The sequence below is a fragment of the Lygodium microphyllum genome, chromosome 12 (assembly GCF_053477565.2).
Source record: "Lygodium microphyllum isolate KBCC chromosome 12, Lygodium_microphyllum_v1.1.10, whole genome shotgun sequence".
In the NCBI taxonomy this organism is placed as follows: domain Eukaryota; kingdom Viridiplantae; phylum Streptophyta; class Polypodiopsida; order Schizaeales; family Lygodiaceae; genus Lygodium; species Lygodium microphyllum.
In genome coordinates this window covers 99,630,358-99,655,219 of record NC_141146.1, presented here as the reverse complement: position 1 = coordinate 99,655,219, position 24,862 = coordinate 99,630,358, and the positions used below count along the sequence as shown (strand labels likewise).

Sequence of the window (24,862 nt, the reverse complement as noted above, 5' to 3'; positions counted from 1 at the left end):
AGGAGCTGCAAGAGATATTCACATATATATCTCCAAATCAGATGGCCCACTTTGGAGATACGACAGACTAGGAGTTGTCAAGGACATCATTAGGCCATCCTATGAGGTCTACTTTAGTACACTCTGATGCTTCAATCTCCAATAGACAAGGTCAATGCTCTACACTAGCCTTAGATGGAGGGAGTGGTTATGGGAGGTATTACTGAGATGTAGATGTTGTGAGTCCGCGGTTAGTTCTAGCAAGGGTTGCTACTCCTTGCTCTCATACTAGTTCTAGAGAGGGTGGCTCAGGTGAGTATTGTGGAGGTACTGGTGCAGTACTTCCATCTCGTCGGTCTAGTGGACACTTGTCACCTCCAAGATTTGTCACACCTATAGAGACATCTACTCCCATGACTTCGCTTAGCCAGCCCACAGGTGGTACCCCTATGGGTGCTACTTCGAGAGATACTACCCTTGTAGGTACGCGCCATCTCACACCTCTCTCTCTCTCTCTAACATATGCATGCACATCAAGAGAGAGACTAATTAATGTTAAAAGAATGAAGAGTCCAATAGGAGCTCACTAGAAATACAAAAATATATAATTCCTTCTCTCTTAAGTCTTGGGCTTCTTCTTCTTCTTCTTTGTCAACTCTAGCATCAAGCTTTTGTTGCATTGAGGGCAATTTAGTTTTGGGTGGAACTATGAAGGATGATGTTGTGGGTGGCTCTACCAATCTAGAAACTCTTCTTCTACCCAAGCTTTTTTCGATGAAAGGCTTGGCTCACTATATGGTATTTCTGAATCCATCATCTATGGCAACAAAGGCTTGTGTAGCATATGCATATGTCCTATGAGCTTTCAAAGATCAAAGTTGGCTCAACACCTTCTTCATAGCAGAAGAATCCTCAAATTAAGCTCTACATCATCCCCCACCAAACCAAACAAGTCATTATATAGATGTAGCATTGTGGATGGTTGGGCATCTTTATGGGGGGTATTAAACATACTTGTATCCATGTCTTCAGGGTTATCCTCTTCCACTATGGTTGGTATATAATCCTCATGGGCATCCTCATCCTACATCATATGTAACTCATTGGAAGTTTTCTATTTCTACATCTTGGCTCAATGCCTATATATAAGTCCATACATTGTCCCATCAATGCAACAGTTGATACCCATGTAAGAAGTAGCACCTTGATTTGATGCTTATATTGTTCCCCAACTCTGTCCACTTGCATGTACAACATGCCCATAGACAATTAGCATTATAAAAAATATATTCAACACTATATTTGGAAATCCTTCTTACATATGCACAAGAGCCCCTTATACTATTCACTTCAAATCTGACATACTCAAGTGGAATTTTCAAAGCTCTCTCATATGAGTTAGCCACTACCTTTTCAATATTATTGTTTTTCACAAACCCACTTTATTTCATAGCATGCACATACCAATAGTATGGAAGAGCTAAAGTGGTTAGTTTATGAAGGAGCCAATCCATACGTCTTTTGGCTAATCTCTTTGAGCCACCTAAGTATTTGTACTTCAAGGTGCCATGATATGCCTCTATTGCACCATTGGTATCCTAACTAGAATGTGGAAGTTTACATGTTTCTCATATCCACATATCTAGTAAGACACAAATAATTTGAGTATCTCAATGTTATATAAAAAATGAAACCTCACAATGCACTTGGAAATAGAGAAGCGGGACTTCTCATCAATCTTGGCTTCCGAATATTTCTTGAAGTAGTGCAAGAATCTTGCCTCATCTACAAACTCTTGCTTAAAGATATCTATCATATCCCTCGCATCCTCCTTTATAGTTTCTTTATTTGCCTTACATCCACCTTTCATATTCATAATATTACCTAGATATCTAAAATTTGCAGCTCTCTTTGGCCATTTTGGGACCTTTTTTATGAGGTACTTTAACCAACAACAATGAACATGCCATAGGCACAAATAAATGGGAAAATTAAAGGCAACCTTGCATACAATACATTTGTGAAACATGTAAGAGCTTTAACCCATGAATATACTATTTTGCAAAATTATTTGATTCATGTATTGTGTACCTTGAAGCATATATCTCTCTTTCGGCATCGTTTGCTAAGAAAGAATTGGCTCCCATGATTTGTGGAAATCAAGAATATTGTGATCTTTAAATTTTGTAAGCATCTTCATTCTTACTTCCCTCCAAATCTAGCTTTGCTTCAAAGGGACAGATAAGCAGTAAAATCAGTAGAGAAACTAATGAAGTTGGTGCTCAGTTGGTACCAAGAGATGGCTTATCAGTGCATTCTCAAATACCAAGGACACAAGTTAGAATGAATGCTTATTACTCCAAAAGTCATAAGAGAGCTTCAAAATTGAGAAAATCCCAGAATCTTCATAAGCTTTTGAAGACCAAGCTCTCCATAACCTTTTATGAGCAAGAAGAATCCCAATCTTCACAATGTAGTATCAAGGATGGCCAATGTTGATGGTTATAGGTATAAGGAACCCTCAGGAAGCATCAAAGGCTAAAAGCCCCATGATCAAGATGAGGAAATCTAAGAATATCTGCTATAAATGACTGTCATGAAATAAGGTTCTCAAGATGCCTCCATTCCCGTATGTGATTTCCACCAATGCTTGAGAAGTGAAGCAGCCCAAACGGGAAGCTTACCAGCCCGCCTCTTGCTCACGATCTCATCTCTCACACCAACCAATCTACTACGGTAGTTCTGTTTGAGCTCCATCATGGGAGTGCCACCAATGCCCATGGTGGTGAGAGTACCCATTGGGTGATATGCAAAGACAAGATTGACCTTTGGGAGAATCCTTGTCTTTGGGCTTGGCTGGACAGTACCAGAGCAAGTCTCAATAGTTGTTGACCAACAATGATATCCAGAGAATAAGTCCATTATTTTGAGCTTTAGTCAAAATTTACAGCAACAACAAGAGGAGGCATGTGTCATTTAGACTCTTGGTGTCTTATAAATTGATCGGTAAAGCCATTGGCAAGGATGGAAGTCACATCAAGTAGTTGAGAGAGGAGACCAGGGCTCACATTAAGATTATTGCTCTGATCGTGCTTGTAGAGACTCCTACTAGTGACATGCCTTCTACTTATACGTCATCTTGAATGACGATTTTGTTGATGTGTCATCTTGGATTCTTCCATCTAATGGAGCATTTACTCCACAATGCTGGTGGGGTAGTCCCAGCCCCCAGTCCTAGCCATCCCTAGAGAGCTGCAAAAAAACATGCAAACTACCCTTCTCAAACCTTTTCTATTCCACAGTTATCACATACAAATGGATTTGGGATTTGGGAAGTTTCTTGATCATCATGCTTGCCCCCCTCTTCAGATTGATGAAATTGATGTTGTGCAACCTGACAATGTCGTTGACAGATTTTGCTATGTTCATGCTCTTGTTTGACGAAAAGGAATTCAAAAATCGGAAACACCTAAGGGCAAGAAGGATCTAACCACGAACTGGAAGTGGAAAGGAAATAACACTAGTTTTGCATCCAAGCTTATTAAATTCAGTGTTCTTGCTTGTGATGCAGACAGATCATTCACATTGCCTATTGAAGGATTGCGAGCTTTCTTGACCTTATCATCTGCATAATATTCCTCTTTAAAGTGTGAACAAACCATAGCAAAACATTGAGCATGCTGTCTAATAGCTGCCCACTATCCTTCTTTGGTTGTTTCATCCTTCCTTGCTGATGTAAAATTTGTTTTAGTAGCTGAACCTGTTGTACTTGCTGTAATTATTGTTGTACCTACATTTTTGACTGCTGAATCATCATTAGATTCAGCTGTACTTGCTGTTTTTAGATTTGTACCTGCATTTACAGCATCATTTATAGACTCTGATTCTTCTTCATCCATCATTTCTTCTTCATCCTTATATTTGGCACGCGAAAACATGTCAGCAACTAGATTATCTCTTCTTGCAATATATTTCAAATCGGGATTTAAGGATTTAATATAAGCTATCCATCTTAGCATAGCTATGTTGGGAGTGGAACAGTTGGCAATCATGCCCAAAAGTGGAAGGCAATCTGTTTCAACTATTACACGTGCACCCATGAAGTATTCCCGGTCACATTTCAATGCAGTTACAACTCCCCAAAGCTCTCTTTTAATTTGAGCATACCTTCTTTGTCGTTCATTAAGAACCTTTGCTCCAAAGCGGATTGCATATCTGTTGCCTTCAAGGTCGTCTTGACCAACTGCCCATCCTATTCCAATAGGACTTGTATCCACTGTGAGTATAATAGGCTATCCATTAGAGTAATTAGCCCTCTTTAAGGTGGGGGCTGAAATCAACAATTTCTTCAGTTTCCGAATAGCTTTAGTATGTTCTTTTTCCCATATAAACCTTTGGCCTTTTCTTAGCAGTTGATAAAGATTTTCAGCAACATGAGCAAAATATGGTATCCAAATAAGGTAGAAGACACATGCACCAAGAAATCTTCTCACCTCTGAAACATTTGTACATATTTCCTGCATTTTGCTAATAGCATCAATTTTGGATGGAGAAGGCCTTCAGCCATATGTACCACACATATGCCCTACCACAAGAACTCCTTCAACTCCAAAAACAGATTTAGTACTTGAAAGAGTAAGATGGACTTCTTCTAATTTAGACAAGATTTGAGCACAATCATTAATATGATCGGAAAAAAACTTGCGACATCCAAGTTCATTGAGTTCTTCATTCTTCTCATGAACTTCACTTCCTTTGATTGGAACATCATCAAGGAAAGGAAGAGTTAATTGAGGAATATAATCCCTCAATACTTTATGCATGGCATTCATCATGTGAGCTACTGAATTCGTAGCCCCTTGAGGTAGAGTACACATGTGGACTAAGCCAAGAGGTGTCTTCATTGTGGTAATGTCTCGGCTTTCCAAAGCAAGCTGAAATTGGTCATAGCCTGAATATAAATCTCCCATGGAATAGATTTCTCTACCTGCAAAAGCTTCAGCAAATTCATCAACAATTGGCCCTGATCCAACATTTCTAATTGTGACTTTATTGACAGGCTGTAAATCTTGAATGAATCGCAAAGATCCATTCTTCTTAGGAACGGTAAACCATCGGTTGGAATATGGAGCTGAGGATGGCTCCAATATTCGTATTTTTATCTTTTCATTTAGAAGTTCCAATAACTTAGGCAAATGAGCCCTTGGTACCGGAATCGGTTTAAGATTCCAAGGAACATGTGGGACCGTAAAATTCACCATTGGTGCCACAATGCTTAGATCCACACAGCCAATTTCATGTGGCTAAAATGAAAAAGATTTGCCATGATTCTTTAACATCTGCATGAAGATTTGCTTTTCAGCTATTGGCAAGAGGAAAGAGTCTTCACCAAATTTCAGCTTTTGTAGACTTTCTGCTGTGAATTGATGACCAATATCTTTAGGATCTCGAAGGCTTGGCTGTTTGGATACCCTTTCTGCCAGTCCTTCGCTTTCAGGTGGTAGAGGAGTAGCCACCGGCTTGAACTTTTTATCAACTATTTTATACTTTGTTTCTACTCTTACTTCATCCTTGTTTGGCTGTCCAAAAGCTTCATAATCTGCAAATTCTTGAATTATGTCATACATATCCAATGTACATATCTATATGGATTGATTTTCACCTTGATTTTCTGCATGAACGGCTGTATAAATTTCAGTCATTGTATCATTATAATTCAGCCCATAAAATAGCCCTGAAATTTCTTCATCTTTAGGTAAAACATCAATTTGCTTCAGCTCTTGTTCCATATGACACAAATACTTTCTTTCAGCCCTATCCATGGCTGAAAACTGTTTATAATAGCCCACACTATTGGCTGTAAAAACCTACAAGTCAGTTTTTGGCCTTGCCTCCTTTATATGTGGAGGCAATTTTTTATGACATGATGCACTGCCATAGCCTCCACTTAAAGCAGTGCTACCCGAAAACCCTTAAATTCTCGGGCAATAGGAGGGACAGGATGATCTCTCAACCGATCCCTATTCCGGTGATGATTTACACATACAGTCAAGAATTGGATAGCTTTGTCATTATCCTTACTTCTTATCCGAGCATATGATGAACCATCATCAAGGGCCTTTGTCTCTAAACGAGACTCAAAAATAAATGGTTGTCCAAGAATGATAGGATAGCTGCAAGAATCTTGAACAAAGAAATGAAATTCATCTTTTACATTACCAATAGTAACTTGAACATAAGGGCATGCTGTATAAAGATCACCAGAAGAGTTATTGGCTGCCTTCATGCACCATCCTGGGTCCACATCAATGGGCCATTCGCCATTCTCGTAGAGACTTCTTGACATAACATTAATCTCCGAGCCATGGTCTATAAGGGCAATGCATGGAGTTTCTTTTTCTCCGATCTTAACAACGATTTCACTAGTCACCCTTGCCCAATGGGTACGGGAGTAGTGACTACTAGAAATAAAGTGAGCATCACTTTCTTCTTGCATGTTGTAAAGATGAGCTTCTTTCTTAGGCATAGGCTGCACTTTAGATTGAGAAGTCCCTACCATAATAGCTTCTTCAGTTTCTGCTTCATAGATGCCTTCATCTTTGGCTTCTATGGCTGCAATTAATTCTTTGATTGACTCCAATCGAATCCCTTGAGTTTTCAGCTTCTCTTCATCCTGCAAATACACATGAAGTGCTTGCAAAAAAGCATGCACAGATTCTTTGGTTTCCTCACCAACATATTGCCTTTTTCATTTAATTACATCAATTATTACATCATGAAATCCTTGTTTTGCAATTTCGATAATTTCACCTAATGTGAATTCAATTCTACTTCCAAGAATCCTTTCTTCTAGGATTCGTTTAAGATCCGTTGCGGTCTCTATGTCTGACTGCAACTTGTAACTGGGATGTTTGCTTTTTCTTTTTCCTTCTGTCTTCTTTGCTTGAGGGGCATCTCCCATATCAAGCTCTGGTGGTGATGGAGTTTCAGCAGCCTTCTGCTGGTCCGGTTTACTTCTTGTCACGCATTTAGTTGGCTGTGAATAAGAAGGACCATCAACATCTTCATCTCTTCTTCTCTTTTCTTCTATCATGGCTTCATGATTATTAATTTCAGCTAACCGGGCAAAAGCCGAAAATGAATCAACAGGCTCGGTCCAACTGGTTCTTCCCCGGATACATTGACTTGTAGTGGTTAAATCATCTTTGGTTTCCTTGCCTTGCTCCATGCGATCCAAGGCCTGCATCTACACTTTAGATTTTGCATTAGTTTTACATGCTTTAACAATTTCATTAGTTGGCTCAATTTGCAATCCATAGGTTGCTGCATCAACAGCTGCATAGGCTGTTCTTGTTGCTAAATTATACTTGCTTCCCATCCTAAGTGGGCTCCATTTGCATTCGATCTAAGTCCATGGAAGAGTTTCCAAGTCTCTTGAGAACATTATAGCCAATAATTATGTCAATAGAACCATCTCTAGAGCTATAAGATCCACCATAGTGGTGCAAGATGGTGGAATTTCAATATTATCCGCCATATATATTTTAAGTATATAAGAAAGTCGAGTGTGTATCTTGAATTCTATAATATATTTGAATTTCCTTGCATTTGGAGGCAAAGGAGGCTCTCAAAGTGTATCCCATTTTCTAGGATGATTAACACAAAGAATAAGAAATTGGACTGATTTCCTCCCATCCTTGCTTCTGACTCTTGCATAAGCAGAATCATCATGAAGCACCTTCTTTTCCATACGCACTCCTGTAATATAGGGCTGTCCCAAAATCACTGCATATGAGGAATTATCTTGCACAAAGAAGTGTTGCTCTTCTTGTACATCACCAATTGTCAATTTTAAATTAGGACACGCAGCATAGAGCTCTCGCAAAGAATTATTTGCAATTGTCATACACCAACCATGATCAGTGTCCATAGGCCATGCACCATTTTCATACAATCCACGCTCAATGACATTAATCTTAGACCATGGTCAAGTAGAACAACACAAGGAGTTTCACGCTCCCCTATTTTCACTACCATTTCAGTGGTAGCCCTGGCCCAATGATTTCTTATGTAATGACTTCGAGGAATAAATCCTAGAGTCTCTTCCCCATATTGCTGCATCTACCTTACTCCACCATGCATATTGCTACAAGACAATGCATTTTTAGCCACTTTCTTCTCTTTTCCACATGCTTTCCACCACTGATTAGTAGCATCTTGCATAGATAATCTAGTACTTACTTCATACTCATATTCAGCCCAAATACCCAACAAACTAGTTTCCTCTTTAAATTACAGCAATGCACCAGTGATATCAGTAAGAAACTGGCACTTCCTCTTAACTATGTCAATGATCTCATCATGAAATTCTTGCTTGGCAATGCAAGAACCTCTCCCAAGGTAAATTCCACCCGATTGTTTAAGATCCATTCTTCAAGCACCTTCTTAATATCTATGGCTACCTCAATATCAGACTGCAACATATATCCTAGCTACTTGCCCTTCTTTTTTCCCTCTTGTTTGATATCCTGTTTTTGCTCATGACTAACCTCTTCCATAACCTGCTCTTGGGAGGTGGCTGATTTGTAGCTTTAGGCTGATCCACACTTCTTCTTGTCACTCTTTTAGATGTCCCTACATTATCTTCATCTCTCTTTCATTTCTCTTCCACAAGTACATCCATGTTTTGTACCTTTTCTAAATATGCATACACTAAATATGCATCTACTGGTGATTCCCAACTAGTTATGTTACCAATGTCTTTCCCTACATGAGACATTTCACTATCAGTAACTTTTCTCTTTTCAGCTGTATGCAATGCATGTGTCCATATTGCAGCCTTTGGACCACTTGGCCATTCATTCTATCCAACTATAGATCAAAAGTAGAAGCTTATATAGTTGCATAAGCATTTTGGACAACCAAGTCTTCCAACAAATTTTGCATACCTCCCTTTCCAAAATTCAAAGCAAGAGGCAACCCCATTTCCTATGCATAGATCTTGCCATCTTTCCAAAAGATGAGCTATCATGCCAAGGCCTCTTGATATGCAAGCACAATCCTTTCTCTCATGCTGCAAACTATCACACCACATACATCCTTTTTCTGGCTTAGGGGTTGCTGCCCGACCGTCCCCTTTTCTCTTGTCATTTTCATTCAATTTTGCGACCTTCAATTGAAGATCCCCCATTCCTTTGACCAATTCATCTAATACATCTTCCCTAACAATGGGAATAATAACAAGTACTGCCATAGGGTTAGCCACAGAAGTGGGTGGCTTACTAAATACATCAACTATTTTTCCCGTAATAGTGAGCAAGCTAGAGACATGCAATCTTTCTCTTCTTCTATGCTTTTTCACAAGTACAATAATAGCTTCCTTGATATGTCTCCACTCTACCTATCTCTATAGGCAGATCCTCTAGCAAATCATCAAGCTTCTCTTGAAGCTCAAGATTTGCTACTTGTAGAAACAATTCAATTTTCTGACTTGCAAGAGCTTGTTGTTCTGCGAGATCTAACTTCTTAAATCAACTTTCAAATTCCCTTAACAATTTTGTAGCCACTCCTGAAAAGTTTTGTGTGTAATCAAACTGGTATCTTCAATGTAAAATTCTTCCCCGAGTGTCTTCTTCAAAGCTACCTTGTCAGCATCCTATATGTGCAATTCAGTAATTCGTGCTTTCTATCCATGTACAGTGATCCAAACAAAATATTGGCTCCATGCAAGTTGAGCCACCCCAAATAATTCCATCTTTTGAGCATAAGTATGTACATATGTAGATACATTCTTGCCATTGAACAACTGCTTCTCATGCTCAATTGCTTGTAAAACATTCATCACAATAGTTTTTGTTTGAGTAGAAACCTACATCACTTGTTGTTGTTTTTGTTGTTGTACGTGCATAAGCATGTTCATAATGTGCACTAGTTACTGCAAAACATAATTGGAAATCATGTTTGAAGGTTCCCCCATCTTGTCTTTCCTTCTGAACAACCTTTCACATTGGGTTCAACAATATTGAAGGGTTTTTGTCGAAAGGTCGTATCCACTGGAGATCAGAGATAGAAGAAAGTAGAGATAGGAGATGGAAGAGAAGAAAAAGAATAGACAAGAGGTAAATAGGATAAAGACAAAGCACAATGAATCAAATCACTATGTATTGATAAAACCTAAAATCCCTTGTTTGGCACTACTCAAAAGCAATCTCCAAGCATTAGATCTCCTCGAGCTCCCTCGTAGACCAAAAACGTGCATCAAAACAATAGCTCCCTGTCTACTGCTTGGAACCCAAATCTGATGGCTCCGTTGGCTTTGAAAGGGGGGTAAAACACTAGGACACCTGGTCAGAAATCTCCCAGTTCAAAGTGTTGTTTTCACCCTATCAACTACGATCATGACGCGTGCGATTTTGACCATCTTTTTTTCATGAAAAATCCAAAAACTAGCTGAAAAACTAACTTACTTTTTGCATGCCACCCTATTCTAGAAGTTTTCTTAGATTTTTAGGATGTTTACAATAAATAATATTAAAAATATCAAAAATAAGCTAAAATTGTGTAAAAATATTGTTTTTTTGAACCATTCATACCACTGATACTAGCACTAATGACTAAGATGATATTGACTCTCTAGATCAATAAGAAAGTCGGATGATGATGCACTCTAGAGTTTTTCACATTGTTTCCGCGTAGTGGTACGACATCGGGTCATGACATGCAATGGGATGGGTGTGTCTTCTCTGTTAAATATCTCAATTCCAAATAGCCCCAATGGCATAGATGGCTTGTTTGCCGCACTAGAGGGTGGTCTTCGTCTAGGGCATTCGGCAAAAAGGTGAGTGATTTCACATTTTGGGCATCTAAGACCGTCGGCCTTTTCCCGATTAGCTTGCTCCTATGCAAGGTAATATGAGAAAATATATCCTCCAAAGCCTCTACCTCTACCTCTCCCTAATGCCATTATCGGTACAGGTTGGTAATCCATAAGGATTGCATTGCCCTCTTCATCACGATATATAGGGGTGCACATAAGGCTCTTCGTCATTTAGCTCCTCCACATAGTGGACTGGAGCATCGTTCAGTGGATGGATCACGTAGGGTCTGAGTATTGGCGGTCTGAGAAACATAATGGAATGTATTATTTTATGCACATTTTTTTCTACAAGAGTTTTATTTTCTCATAATGCAGAAATAAATAGACAGGCTTCACCTCTGTGAGTATTCTTCTACATCTTCTATTTCTTTCAACCCCTTCTCTTTTGTCTACTCCTCTCCCTAAATCTCCCTTCACCCTGCTATCTCTTACCCCCACAGTAGATGTTCAACCCCAAATACTCTAATAGTGGTGAAGTTGACGTGAAAGTTGGCACAACAGAGGTGTGTAAAGATGAATGATTTTGCTGGTTCAAGTGGTGGTGATGATTTAAAATAGATAATTGCTTTTTTTCAGCAACAACAACAGTAGCAATTATTGTTACAACAACAAACGCAAACTCAGCAAGAAGTAGAAAGAATTGATTCCTTAGAGCTATGAATGCATTACAGGCAATGGGACAAGAATTGAAGCAGTTTAAAGGTCAAAATGTTTCGGCCTTCATCCGGTTGTATGAAGAAAAGATGTTGTTTCATGGGGTACCACAATATGCTTGGATTGGTATTTCTCCCATTTGGCCATGCACGCTTTGCACAATCGGATTGATGAGTTACATAGAAGAGATGCTGATTGGGCAGCTTTTAAGAAAGCTTTGAGAGAAGAGTTTTTCTTGGAAGATGCAAGATTGGAAGAGTTTTTCTTGGAAGATGAAGAATTTGAAAGTCGGTATGCTCGGTTGGATGCCGATGAGCAACAATCATAGGAGAGTTAGAAAATTGATTTGTTTCTAAAGGCTATAAATCTTGTCTTGCAGGAGAAGTTGACTGATTGTTTAGAAGATGCCTTCAATCAGATTGGGCTAATATAACTGAAGCAGTGCATATGTTGTTAAAGAGAGAGCAAATAAAATTAAGATGGGGTATAGGTACACACCTACCAGTGCTCAAAAGGGGCTGAAATTGTAGCCAAGGCGCCTGTAGTTATGGCGAAAAAATTAGCTATACCTATTGGTTCGACTCTTAAAGGTGATGTTCTGGATGAATTAATCAAAATCATGCATGATTTGAGGCTGAATTTGACAGAAATCTATGCAAAGGTCCAAAAATTGGATGTCAAGGTAGAAGAGAAGGCTCGAGCAATAGCCCAAAGACTGTATAGAGAAGGATACAAGAGGAGATTCATTTGGTGTGATAGTTTACAACATGAAAAGCGAGACTGTGTAGTCTACCGTGAAGCGAATTTGGAAAGATGAAAAAATACATGCAACTCAAACTATTTTTCCAATAGATCCAAACTTTGGAAATGGTGGCATGCAAAAGAGGTTGGAAGATATGGCTGCAAGGACAACATTTCTTGCCAGAGATGTAGCCACATATGGGTTGAGAATTGAAAAGATTGATGAAGCTCTTAAAGGAGGCATGGCTGAAGAAAAATTTCACATTTGGATGCAAGCATTACATGAAAAATGGCAAAGAAACAAAGTTTGAATTGGCTTATGCAAGTCAGAGTATATAAGGGAGAACAGGATGGGGTGCACTAGCTCATTTTTAGCCTTTGCTTATTTGACAGAGGTTCATAATCAAGAAGCTCTTGTGGAAGAAAAGAGAAGAAGAGATGAGGATGCCGCTGGTTCTTCCTCTTTAGGCCCATTTAAATGCATAACACGAAGTAAAATGGAGCAGCAAAAAGAGGCTGAAAAATCCATACCTGAGCATGTTATGCAGGATGTATCTCAAGAGAAGAAAGAAGAAGGAAAGAAAAGGGGCAAGCAGCCTAGTTTACAGGTTACAATCGGATCTTGAGACTGCCACAAACCTTAAAAAAGTCTTGGAAGATTGCATACTTGGCAGTAGAGTGGAATTCACACTTGGCAAAGTTCTTGGAATTGAAAAGTATGAATTTCATGATGCAATCATTGATATGATGAAACAAAAAAGACAATTTGATGGTGAATTTTTGTAAGCATTGATGCAGGTTGAGAAAGACATAGAGAAACATCTTCAAAGGGGATATGATGATGCATGTAATATTTTTTTGGAATAGGTTGATGCTCAAAATGGATTAAATGGGAGTGTAAATAGCAAGCTTGTGGTTGAAAATGGTACTATGGGTAGCACTAAGCATAGAGAAGGCTATGTATAATGGGGATGTCCATCAACAAGCACAAAGAAGAAGATGCTCATCTTATTTCAAGCAGTCCATTATTCACACGAACGCATTGGGCTCGTGCTACAATAGATACAACTGTTAAAGTGAGAGAAAGTGAGATGCCTTGCATAGCTCTCTTGAATCATGGTTTCGAAATCAATATTATGGCACGTAGTTTGTATGAGAATGGAGGTTGGTTGATTGATGTAGATCCGGGATGGTGCATGCGAGCAACAAACAATTCATTAGGGAATCTTTATGCACCTTGTCTGAATGTACCGTGACTATTGGAGATGTTAGGATGAATATCATTTTTTTGTGTAGGATTCATGTAGTTATCCGATGATTTTGGGATAGCCCTATATTTCAGAATCAAGGATGGAAACAAAAGACTTGGATGATAGTTCTTCATATGCTTGGGTTTGGAGTAAAGACAATACAAAGGCAGTACAGTTTCTCACTATTTGTGTGAATCATCCCCGCAATTGGGATACGCTGCAGGATAATCCCATACCATGTAATGCACGAGAGTTTAAGGATTTTTAGACAGAAATCCTGTAAGTGGATGCCATGGCAGTGCCTCTAGGAAGATAATTATGCCTCTAAGAAAGGGGGAAACTGTGTTTGTGTTTGGATTGCAAGAATGGATAGCATGTAGTCTTGGCAGTTTTAAGAATATTTCAGCCATGTGCAGGGTTGAAAAGAAATACGTAGGATAGTGGGCTGAAAAATATCTAAAGACATATAGTTTGTTAATTACAAATGAAGGTATTTTAGGGCTGATTGATGCTGATACAGTGGCTGAAATTTCTGCAGCATTTAATGGTAAAAATAGGGTAGAAAAGAGGTTATTTGTGTTAACACTTTAGAGATGTATGAAGTCATTCAAGAGTTTACTAAGCATGAATGTTATGGGCTACAATATGGCCTGCAAAATAGGGTTGAAGCAAGGGTGGATACAAAACTATTGCAAAGAAGGTTAATCCTATGGCTTTGCCTTTACCACCTGAAAGTGATGGGTTGGTTGAAAAAGTGACTCAATAGCCTAGTCTACAGGATCCACATGGCATAGGACATAAATTTACAGCTAAAACTTTACAAAGGCTAAAAATTGGTGATGAAGCTTTCTTTTGCCTGCAGAAAGAGCTTGTTTCTTGCATATGTTGGCAAGGCATGGGAAAGCCTTTGTGTTTCAGCCAGATGAAATTGGATGTGTTGATCCAACCATAGTTGCACCTATGGTGATCTTTATAGTACCTCATGTGCCATGGAATTTAAAGCCTATTCCAATACCTCTGCATATTTTCCTAAGCTGCTAGAGCTTTTGAAGGAGAAGATCATGATGTGGATTTTGGAGCCCTGTTTAGCTCCATATTTGAATCGGTGGTTCATTGTTCCAAAGAAGGATGGCTCTTTGAGGTTTATATAGGATTTACAACCAATTAATAAGGTCACCATAAGGAATGCTAGATCAGGCCTAATAGTGGATGAATTTGCAGAAGCATTTGCAGGCAAGGAAATTTACTCTATGGGTGCTTTATATTCAGGATATGATCAGTTCTAGCTTGTATTGGAAATTCGAGATATCACTACCATGAAGACACCGCTTGGATTGGTTAGGATGTGTACACTTCCACAGGGAGAAACCAATTTAGTGGTGCATATGATGAATGCTATGCATAAAGTCTTGAGGGAGTATATTCCTCAGTTGACCTTACCCTTCTTGATGATGTGCCGATAAAAGGGTATGATATCCATGAGAAGAGTGAAGAGCTGGATGAGCATGGATGTAGAAGATTTGTGGCTGATCATATTGTTGATTATGATAGGATTTTGAGCCGTCTTGAAGAAGTGCATTTGACTATGTCAAGAGAAAAGTTAGTTTTTGGAGTGGAGGAATTATTAGTTGTTGGACATATGTGTGAACCATATGGGAGAAAACCCTCACCAGTAAAGATTGATACCATAATCAGGATGTGGGAGACATGTTCAGGTAAAAATATTTTTGGGTGCATGTGTCTTTTACTTGATGTAACACAATATTAGTGAGTTTGGGAATCTCCCAATTTTCATTTTTTGAATACTAAAAAGGTGGCACCCTGATAACATGGCCATAAGTTTCTCAAAACCATATGATGTGACCTATCATTGGAAAGCTCTTGAAAAATGGAATCTGTTGAGCTATAGAGTGCTCAATTTCGAGTTATAGTGTTCAAGTTATGACCAATCCAAATATTTGACCACGTGTCCCAAACTTATGAGAAATTTCCATAATCCCCAATATGGTGTTATATGGATTCCGTATTTTGCTCATGTGGCTGAAAGTTTATATCAGCTCTTGAGAAAAGGGAAAAAAATTTGGTGGGGTAAACATCATATGAAGACAGTTCAAAAGTTAAAGACCTTATCGATTTCAGCGCCAACACTAAAGAGAGCAAATTATGAGAATGGTTAGCCTATTATTCTCACTATGGATACAAGCCCAATTGACATTGGTTGGATGATGCTCATGGGAATAGGTATGCAATTTGATTTGAAGCAAAGGTCCTCAATGAATGGCAATGACAGTATTCTCAAGTCAAAAGAGAGCTTTGGGGTGTAGTGATAGCCCCTAAGTTTGATAGAGAGTATTTTATGGGAGCTCATGTAGTGGTAGAGACTAATTGTCTACCTCTATTGGGCATGATAGTAAATTTCTTAACCCTTGATATTTCCATGTTATGGTGGATTTTGCATATATAAATTGCTCAACATTTACCAAGATCAAATAGAAGTATTGGTGGCAAAACATGTATAAAGATGTGGAGCATTATGTGGAATCATACAGTGTCTATCAAATGTATTCCATGGTAAAGCATAGAGATGGGTTGCAACCGACCTATCCATTGTCTATGCATTACAAATGGGTAGTTGATTTGGTTACCATGCCTACAGGTTTATGGAATATGAGATATCTTGTGCTTGCACGAGAAGACTTGACAAATCAAGTGGAAGTTTGAGCTCTTAGTACAAAGACTACTCAAGCAATTTGTAGGTTCTTATTGGATGAAGTCTTTTGCAGCTATGGTTGTGTTGGTAAAGTGGTTATAGATAGAGGAGAATTGGATGTGGATGAGGCTCGTGACTTCTTTTCACAATTGGGTGTCAAATTGGCTTTAAATTTAGTCAACAATCCTAAAGCAAATGGCAAAAGTGAAAGAGGTCATCAATCTATCATTAAGGCATTAGCAAAGTCATGCAAGGGTAGGATGAAAGAATGGCCACGCATGTTACCCTTTGCTTTATGGGCTGATTGGACCACTCATAGTTCAGTTATAGGGTATATGCCTCTTGAATTAATGTATGGACAATAACCAATCATACCTATTGAGGAGGCTATTGCTACTTGGAGTGTTCTACCATGGGAAGAGGGTTTGAATAGAAAAGAGTTGTTGGTCCTATGAATTAGAGAGTTAGAAAGAAGGACTAAAGACATTGAGACAGCCATGAAAAAGCTAAAGATTGCAATGATCAAGAACAAGAAGAGGTTTGACAAGCAACACAAACTTTGACCATGAGCTATACAAGAAGGGGACTAGGTGCCAGTTTATAACAGCAGTTTGCAAAATCAGCATAGTGCCAGTCGAAAGGTGGCAAAGCGGTGGTTTGGTTCATATGTGGTAAAGTTTGTTTTTGACAATGCTACCTATGAAATAAATGAGATGGATGGGATAGCTCTAAGATTTCCAATAGTTGGAAAACGTATCAAGATCTTTAAACATAGGGAGTCTTCAACATATGAGTTGAAGGAGTTGGATACTGAGCATGAACATGAGAATATGGAAGAAGAAGAGCTAGAAGATAAAGATATTGACATGGCAGAGGATACTTCTTCTAACACTACAAATCCGAAAGACTTTGGAACATGCCGGAGGATGTGCAGGTTAGGAGGGGGTGGATGTCATGTTGCTACATGCACAAAATGTGAAAAACTCTAGAGTGCCGCTTTCTTATTGATCTAGAGAGACAATGCCATATTATTCATTAATGTCAGTGTTCGTAGTGTGGATGGTTGGACTGGGTGCTGTCACGTAGCAGGCACTTGGCGGAGCACAGCATCACGGAGCCCTTCTAATGGACCTTTTGGCACTGCCTATGGTATAGTTGGAGGCTAAGGAGGGTGTCATATTTCTTATGGTGGCTCGTGGAACATGGAGGCTTGGCAGTGGAAAGTTGGCTTGCCCAGATGCAGAAGGAGGGAGGTTGTAAGTGCTACACACAGCAGCCTCTGGAAGCCCCAAAGCACTACCTTTGGTCATGTGAGGAGGCGCAGCTTGTGTGGAGAGGAGCATGTTTCATCCTTTGCCATATAGCACCCAGCCTTGGGTGTATCTCATGGGGAGCTTTCTGTTGGCAGGTAGTCAGCCAAGGCCATCACCTTTTGTATGTGGCCCAGATGCAGGACATGATATTCATTATCAAGGTAGGCTCGTGTGCAATGGTTGGTTTGGAGGCTTTACTCATCCATCAGGTATTGGATCCCACAATAGACCGCTCAAAGGTATGGGAGATCATAGGGAGTCTTACTGGATTGCATAATTGGAAGGCACGGTGTCAAGAGGCTTTCGGTGGAGAGAGACTTTTAGCACATGCGACCTTAGCAGAGCTTTGGAGCTCCATCATCCACTCCCTCCACGGTGGCTGATAGGATCAAGTGGCAAGGTGAGTCCAGGGCTCATCAAGAGCTCCGAGGTCACTTCATGTATACTTGGGGCAACCTGTTCTTCGTGATGCAGGTAGGCAGCCCCAGTTGGCGATATACCCACCCCCCATGGCTTCTTGCCCCCATCCCCCCCAGACTGCCTTGAGAAGCTTGTATACATGATGTATTGGTGACTTTGCATCAGCTCCAGCTAGTCTATTGAGCATGAGCACTTTGTTGTAATCAGTTTTTTTTTAGTAATATAATCATCCACATTTTACTTGCAAAAAAAAAGGTGCTATCTAGAGCTAGACATGAGGATGAAGAGGGTATGATAGCAAAGGATGATGAGGCTAAGATTTTAGCCACCACAATAGATCATGAATGCTAGGAATTTTGTATATAATCTTTGGCAAATGAAATGTATGAGGATGAAGGTTGGCCAATACCTAAGTACATTGACCAAGAGAGATGAATAGGCAAAGATAAAATTCAAGAGGATCGAAAGAAAGGCTTATGTGTACTTCTTGAAAGATGATTTCTTACGGGAGCATCCAAAGAAGAAAAGATGATCACCATTGAGGGTAATCCATGACAAAGAAACACACATTGAGGCTATGAAGGATTTTCATGAAAGCTTGTGGGCAGAACACAAAGAAGTAAAATCTACATTTGAAAATATGAAAGAGCACTACCGGATGGAAGAAATTTTACAAGGATGTATCAAAGTTTTAGAATCTTGCATAGAGTGTCAGATGTACTCTTCATCATCAATAAGGCACATAGATGAATTATACCCTATGTATCCTTTATGCATGCATTATAAATGCATTATTGACCTTGTTACTATGTTGTGGAATAGTAGCAAATGAGATACATAGTGCTTCAAGAGAAGATCTAACTAGCAAGATTGAAGGGAGAGCACAAAGGACTAAGGATGTGAGTACAATATGTAAGTTCCTTCTTGAATATGTCTTTTGCAGGTACGGATGTGTAGGAAGATCGATTGCAGATAGATGAGAGATGGATTCAAAAGAAGCTAGAGAGTTATTTAAAAGAGTGTGTATAAAGTTGGCATTGATTCAACTTATAATCTAGAGAGTAATGGAAAGAGTAAGAGAGGGCATCAGCCCATAGTGAAGGCCTTAACAAAGGCTTGAAGAGGAAGAGTTAGAGAGTGGCCACAATTATTACCTTTTGCTTTATGGGCATAGCATACCATGCATAGTGCCACCATAGGTTATATATTGATTGATCTCATGTATGGGCAAAAGCTAGTGTTGCATATGGAGAGAGTGACCACTACATGGAGAATGATTCCATGGAAAGATGTTTTGATGAGAGAGAAAAGCTATTAGTTATTAGGATTTGACAACCAAAAGATATTGAAGTTGTAGTACAAAAATTAAAAGAGACAAGACTAAAGACCAAGGAGAGATTTGATATAGGAGACATACATTCAGATCCACAGCTATTGAAGAGGGTGATTTAGTATTGATATTTGATAGTATTATGGATCATTAACACACTTTACTCTATGCTATATATGCCTTGTGTGAACTAGACAGAAAAAGCTTAAGGTTCTAGTTTGTAGGTAAAATAATTAATATATTCAAGAGAAGGGGATTGGAGAAACATAAAGATCTAGAGCTTGAAGATGTAGAAACAAAGTAGGATATTGAAGGAGAAGATTCAAAGCTTATGGGAGACGGAGGAAGATGTTGAGAACCTCAAACTTTCAAAAAAGTAGGTGGCACATGCCAAAGAATGTGTAGGTTTAGAGGGGGCGAATGTCAAGACATTGCATGTCTAAATTATGAAAACAAATAGGTTCTTCAATGTTATAGGATTTTAATCATGTGTGACTTCAATATAGAAGTCACATAATCATACAAATTACTAACTCAACATGTGAGTAGGGACCCCAAAAAGTTCCATCTTTGCTTCATACAGCTTTAGGTAACTCAAAATAGTCTTGCCATCAATTCTTCTTCTTCCACACAAAAAATCCAAGTCTACAACATGATAAAAGACTAATATGAAAGTACCACAACATATGTACATGTAGTCACTAAGTGTGGGCCCTCTAAGGAAAGAAGAGGTGGCACAATGAATGTGCCATAACCAAGAATGGATTATATGCGTATAGTCCAATTCTAGAATCACTAGTACATCCTCATATTAGCCACATAACATGCAATGAGTAATATTGTGCCACATCACCAAGGTGCACAACAATATATGTCTGCCATGTAGAGTGTAATGAAGTAAATAAGGCCAATGACAAGCTAAAAGCCTTTGTAATAATATTAGAGGACTAGGGCTTAGGGTTTGATATAAATAGGCAACCCTACCCAAAGTTAGGGGCCTTTTGCCAATATGAACTTGGAAGTTATGTAAGTTTTCTTGGTAGTTACATTAGTTCATGTCTTTCACCTACATGGACGTGAGTTTCCATGGCATTAGCTTGTTTAAGCATTTATTTCATGTTTCCTTAGATTAATACATTTTACTTTATTTCCATGTCAATGCCTTGTTGATTCCATTAGATTAGGCAATTTTGATTCAGTTAGAAGATCCCTTCTTTACAATGGTATCACAACCTTGCTTTGATCCAAGGCACACTTGAATTCCATCATTTTCATGATTATAATCTAGCTGGGGAGGTCATTTTCATGGAAGATCTAGTTACAGGCATCATTTCTGTGTAACTGGAGTTGAAGACACAATTACATGGCTTGGTTTCTTCTTGACAGTGACTAGACACGTTGTACTACTTCAAAATGTGGTTATTTTAGTGCTCCTTGACAAAGACATGGGGGAAAGATAAAGATTCATAGCTATTTTGGCAGGTTGTGACCAAATTTTTAACCAAAATCTAGGGTAAGATGGACAAAATGAAGGCTATAGTCTTTAATGGAGACCAAACTTGAGTTACTTTTTTGAAAGACAAGGTTTCTTTTCTCTCTTCAAGCTCTCTTTCACGGATTCCATGGAAAATTTATACTCCTACTTTGATTCTATGGCTTATGTGCTATAAAAGCATTCCATAACAAGCTTATTCATCTACTAAGCTTGCCTACAAGCACCATTTATGGTGATTTTGTTTCAATTGTAACAACCCTGCCATCAAGGTTTGAATGATTCAAGGAGTGCATTAGCAACAAGTTCAAGGAGTGCATCAGCAAAAAGTTTGCATTCAAGCACCTTCCTTCTTGTGAGAAGTAATCCACCAGATCTTGCTCTGTTGTGTATGCTAACATCTGTCAATCTGATGTGGCTGAAAGGGGAGCTATGGCGAGGCATTTGATGGAGGCTTCATCATCAAGGAGGCCGAGCAGATTGTTGGTTGCGACCAAGAATATTTCAACACATAAGCTTTTTCGAAAGACGACGAGGCAAGAGAGCTCCTCCTCGTAGGGAGGCGGCTTTGAACATTGATGAAGGGTAGATAGAAGGAAAGGCTCGCCATTTCTTTGCTCAATTGGGAATTAAGCTATCTCTTACTTCAGCCTACAACCCGGAAGGCAATGGTAAGAGCGAAAGAGGTCATCAACCAATTCTTAAAGCTTTAGCAAAATCTTGCAAAGGAAAGATGAGGGAATGGCCTAGAATGCTACCATTCGCATTATGGGCTGATAGAACTACCCATAGTGCAGTAACAGGTTATATGCCGGCTGAACTAATATATGGACAGCCACCTATTATGCCTATTGAAGAGTCCATTGTCACATGGAGTATCTTACCATGGGATGAAGGCATGAATAGAGAAGAGTTGCTGACTCTGCGCATAAGGCAACTTGAAAGAAGGCCAGAAGATGTCAAGACACCCATTGAAAGGCTGAAAACAACAAGATTAAAGAATAAGAAGAGGTTTGACAAGCATCATCGACTCCGTCCAAGAGCTATTCAAGAGAATGATTGGGTACTTGTCTATGATAGCAGCCTGGACAATCAATATAGTGCTCATAGAAAGTTAGCCAAGCGATGGTTTGGACCATATGTTGTAAAAGTAGTACATAATAATGCTACTTACTCTTTGGCTGAAATGGATGGAACCATGATAAAAATACCAATAGTCGGGAAACGAATCAAGCTCTTCAAACGAAGAGAATCTTCAACTTATGAGCTTGATGACTTAGATATGAACCCTCTACTTGAAGACAAGCAGGAAGAAAAAGACTTAGAGGATGAAGAGGAAGATATATCAGAAGAAGACCCTCTTTAACCTGTAATCTTATGAAATGGCACATGCCAGAGGATGTGCAGGTTAGGAGGGGGTGAATGTCAAAGAGTTTATTGTTCATAATATAAATCATGGGATTCTTATGAACACAAAAGAACTTCACTGGAAGTTATATAAGGAATTTGCATACAAAATTCAGTCATTGTTACCCAATAACCAACTTAGTTACATAAGTTCTTTTGTATTTAGCATATAATTTTCAGTTGTACCATGTATATTGATGAAAAATAAGTCTATGGGAACCTACAACTTGGTCAGCTGGAAGTAATTGACAATCTGCAGGATAAATCACATTGATTCAAGTGCACAAAATTGGTTAGAACTCAAGAAAAATGCCAAAAGTCCACTAGGTTCACGGGGGACCTGAAATAACAGACTAATGTGACCAGCAAGTGACCTGAGTAGGTCAAAAAGTGACCTGGGCCTGAGCAGGAAGCAGCCCACATTTTTCGGTGCAAAATGCGGGCTGCACAGCCTGGCTGCAAAACTGGAGAAAGCTGAAGCCATGGTGCATGCTTTGGAGCATGCAAACTGGAGATTAACAGGAGCTAAAGATGAAGATGCAAACACGGTGAGAGCTCCACTTATCTGTCCATTTGGTCTAATGAAAATGCATGGTATGACAGTCTATAAAAGGGGAAAATCTGAGAGAAAAGTATTCAACCTGCTCTTATGCACATCTTCTCTCATTTTGTCTACCTTATTCATGGTCCAATGAAGCCCGACTTGTACCCAAGTACTTGAGTGACTTTGGGGCAAGCAAAGGGGGAGGATTTTGAAGGTGTATGGGTTGTTATGGGCTGAAATAACCAGTCATAAACAGGGCAGCCCACTTTTCTTGTCTATTTTTATGAGCAAACAAGAGATTTATGTGGTTGTAATAGAAGAAAATGACATCTTTTCATCAGGACTTTACTCATTAATGATTAGAGGAGCTTATTCATGAGTTTATGCACTCTTTTTGAGCTTGATTATGGGCTGGACTTTTTTGTTTTAAAACAGGGCTGAAGTAAAGATTATGCTTCTTCAATGCATTTCATGTTCCATTGGCCCAAATCTTGAATGTATTTGAAGTCTACCGACATAATACTTGTTTCCTAGAGCTGAAATCCATCTTTGTACTTGAGATAAAAGCCATTAGAGCTTGCATTTGATATTCGTATTCAGATTAAGAATATGAATATATCCTTTATGTTATGGATTATGTTTCCAAAAGCATTTGATGTAATCAAGATAGAGTTATTTATTCCATTCATGTATGCTAAATACATAGAAAAAGCTTGAATTCTTCTTCCACATCTAAATCATTTCTAAAACCCGGATCTTGTCAAACTCCAATCTTTTTCCCTTTCCTGAACTTTGAATTCCATACTCCTCTTCTACACTAAGCCCTGGTGGTAGACCTTCAATCCTTAACATGACGATAGCAGCCTTGTAAGTCACTCATCTTTCTTGTCCATAGTTACCATGTTTAATTAGAATGCATTATTGTATGGTGGACTGATGTGTAGTTGTTTCTTTTTTTGCGGAGTCTGTTTGATGCTCCGGCGGGACGAGGTTTTGGATGGTGATGATCTATAGCTCACCCTTGGATCCGTGGAGCTCACATACTCTTCTTTTTTAGTCACGTGATCTGTGTATACATTTTCTATGTAGTACTAGTATCTTGCCATGATTGTACCAGTCACTTTCATTATGTGATCATGTATTTATTTCATGTATCAATGTTATGATTTAAGTACACTTTGCCTTTATTTACACGAGTATTGTACACATTACATAAACTATTTTGTATGGCCGATTTTTTTTTTCCCTAGTGTTACCGTCGCTATCAATATCGCAAATTTATTGTACGCATCGCTATTAGCGTCACAAAATGCGTAGCAAAGCGTCGTTATCAGCATCATTATTTGTGTCGGTATCAGCATACCGACGCTGATAACGACACTGATACCGATTGTTCTATGGCATTGCCAATAACGATGCTTTTTGCAACAACGGGGGCAAATTTTTTTATGAACATTTTCGTCGCTTTTAAAGTCGGTATAAGGCCTATATCTTGTAGTGTTCTCTTCCATCTACTCTTCTCCCTGAATCTCCCTTCACCCTATTGTCTCTTACCCCGATGGTAGACTTTCGACCCCAAATGCTCCGACCTTGTGATCGTGCTTCCTTCTCGAGCTAGTATGCTCCATGCTAGAGTTGCTTTGATACCAAGTGTTGCAGACCTCCACGAGACTTCAAGTCATAACCTGTCATGAGGCACAAAATGGCACAACAAAAATCCACGTGACAAGATATATCAATAAGGAACCCTTTGTATTCATGATATAGAAAGATACAGCAATATTGAGGCACATCTCAAGAGTATACCCTCATGATGCCACACATGTGAGGGTTCACCACTGAGTATAGGGAATCACATGTAGAGTGAAAACCAAGTAGAGTTCAACATCACTACTGCTCCTCTTATAGGTGTTTCTGGCTCCAACACCATGGTATGGCTACAAAGCCCATACCCTTACACATAAACCCTTCCTTATAAAATTAGACGTTAATGTAGTCAACATATATTATGATCCACAATCTCACTTATTTTTTAAAATGTGCTCTTTATGAGCCCACTTTCTTCGAAAACTAATTTGTTAAAGAACCTATCACAATAAAAATGGATTGAATGAAGCAACATAAGTCTCTAAGTTATCATAGTGGG

General features: G+C 39.0%; 1 pseudogene; it reads right to left on the bottom strand.

Annotated features, from left to right (window-relative positions):
- Positions 1-874: 874 nt before the first annotated feature.
- Positions 875-2,126, bottom strand: LOC148028093 (uncharacterized; annotated as a pseudogene).
- Positions 2,127-24,862: the final 22,736 nt, after the last annotated feature.